This window comes from Archocentrus centrarchus, chromosome 1 (assembly GCF_007364275.1).
Source record: "Archocentrus centrarchus isolate MPI-CPG fArcCen1 chromosome 1, fArcCen1, whole genome shotgun sequence".
NCBI classification, from domain to species: domain Eukaryota; kingdom Metazoa; phylum Chordata; class Actinopteri; order Cichliformes; family Cichlidae; genus Archocentrus; species Archocentrus centrarchus.
The window spans coordinates 31,533,051-31,535,575 of record NC_044346.1 but is presented as its reverse complement, the minus strand read 5'-3'; positions in this window follow the sequence as shown (position 1 = coordinate 31,535,575).

The following is a 2,525-nucleotide window of genomic DNA, read 5'->3' as shown; positions in this document are numbered from 1 at the left end:
CTTTTCTTTTTTGTCAGCCACTTTATAAAGTAGTTCCTCTTCCACCTTGTTCACAGTTTCAAGCACGACTTTCAACTTCTCTTTTTCTTGGAACAAGACAGCCTTCTGTGCTTCTAGCTGTGCACACTCTCTCCCTAAGTCAGAGATCCCAGCAACAGAGGATGTAGATGGCAGTGGTTTTGTAGTCAAGACAGGCTGGGGTCTGGGACCTGCAGCAGCCTTGAGTTGATTCACTTTGGGAGGACTTTTCAGCTTGGGCATTACAACTGGTGGTCTGGGCACAGTAACAGGCTTCCCAGGAGTTGCTGCAGGCTGGGAGAACATCATAGGTACCCCAAAATCGAAGTGGCGGACTGACTTGTCTTTTGATTTTAAGGGTACCTTTGGTCCAGGGGTCATGTCTTTCTTCTGAGTCTCCTTTTTTAACTTGGGCATCACAACTGGTGGTCTCAGCACAGTAACAGGCTTCCCAGGAGTCGCTGCAGGCTGGGAGCTGTTATTCACAGCTGGCTGGAAGAACATCACAGGTACCCCAAAATCAAAGTGGTGGACTGACTTGTCTTTTGATTTTAAGGGTACCTTTGGTCCAGGGGTCATGTCTTTCTTCTGAGTCTCCTTTTTTAACTTGGGCATCACAACTGGTGGTCTCAGCACAGTAACAGGCTTCCCAGGAGTCGCTGCAGGCTGGGAGCTGTTATTCACAGCTGGCTGGAAGAACATCACAGGTACCCCAAAATCAAAGTGGTGGACTGACTTGTCTTTTGATTTTAAGGGTACCTTTGGTCCAGGGGTCATGTCTTTCTTCTGACTCTTGTTTTCCAACATCTCTTGCTGGAGTGGAGGGAAGTCTGAATCTAGAGGTGTGAAGGAAATCATCTCACCCACTTCCAGTGTGACTGCGTCACCTGTGTCCTGTGTCACGCTGCAGGACTCAACTGGTTTCTGGACCTCCTTTTGGCCTTTCATTCTCAGGTCTTTCTTTTCAGAATGATCCTTGGTCAGGGTAACAGGTCCTATTTCTCTGTTACTGACTTTTTTGAAGGCTCTTCCAGTTGTCTCCACAAAGAAAGATTTGTGTTGTCCCTTTAGCTTCACTGCTGTTGTCTGCTGACTGACTTGCTGAGTGCTAAATGCAGATACACAGATTCTTGGGTCTATTTATAGGGTCTGCTCAAAATCCTTTGATCTTACAGAATTCTTTTTATTTTGATCTTACAGAATTCTTTTTATTTTGATCTTACAGAATTCTTTTTATGTAACATGGAATCTTAATCAAACTGATGATTCTAAGACAACATGGAATCTTAAGCAAACTGATAATGCATGTTGCCAAGGCAATGAGACCAGGAAGAAGCCCAGAGAGTAGAGCAGCTGGCTAATAATCCAAAGGATGCTAGTTTGAATCCCTCTTTAGATGCTACCATCTTATCTCTCTGAGAAGACATTTTTGGTTATGTTCCCTGACAAAACTGAGCATAATATCAATAAAAAGAAAAATAGTTAAAACACTACTTTATTCCAATCCAAAATCAACAGTCTGGTTTGCAGTCACTGCAGGGTTTGTTGGTAGATGATTGCCGGCATCACCTGCAGGTTGCTGCATTAAATCAATACAATCAACACAGAATCATGACTTAATCTGTCTCCACTCTTTCACGTTTCAGCTTTCAATATAACTGACACACAGATGCAGCATATCTACTCAACGAAATGAAGGCAACTGTATACAAGAAACATTAAGTAACAGATTCGAACAGAAAACAAAAAGGAATTAATTAAACCCCAAAGAGAAACACAACATGAAAAATAGAAACTATAAATTTGTATATAGTACTTATAGAAAACATTTCATTCTTTATATCAATGATATATATTTGAGTATGTTCTGCATTACTAAGTCTATTGATTAGAATTAGGTCAATAAATTCTAAATATCGCTAAAAATCGCCATCACCACAGCTCGCTAGCGGTCGCCGCCATTAGCACTACGATCACCAGGTGTCTTCAATATTGAACCTTTTCACTATATTCTAATTTTCTGAGATACTGAATTTGGGGTTTTCATTAGTTGTCAGTTATAATCATCAACATTAAAAGAAATATATCAGTCTGTGTGTAATGGATTAATAATATACAAGTTTCAGTTTTTGAATGGAATTACTGCAATATATCAACTTTTTCATGCTATTCTAATTTCATGACCAGCATTTGTGTGTATATAAATATAAATATATTAGGGGTGGGACTCAATTAAAAAAATTAATCAAATTAATTACAAGCTTTGTAATTAATTAATCGAAATTAATTGCATTTTAATCACATTTCAATATTTGACATGAGAAATATTAATTTAAGTTTGATGATGAATGAATCAATATACATACGCTTAAACTTCAAAATGTTGTTTATTTTCCCACCAGTCTGCTACACAGACCAAAGAAGGGTGAAGTGCTCCTGTGATAAGCAAACTCCTGAAATTAAAGTTCAGCATCATAACTGGATAGTTTTATTCAACATTAATGTCT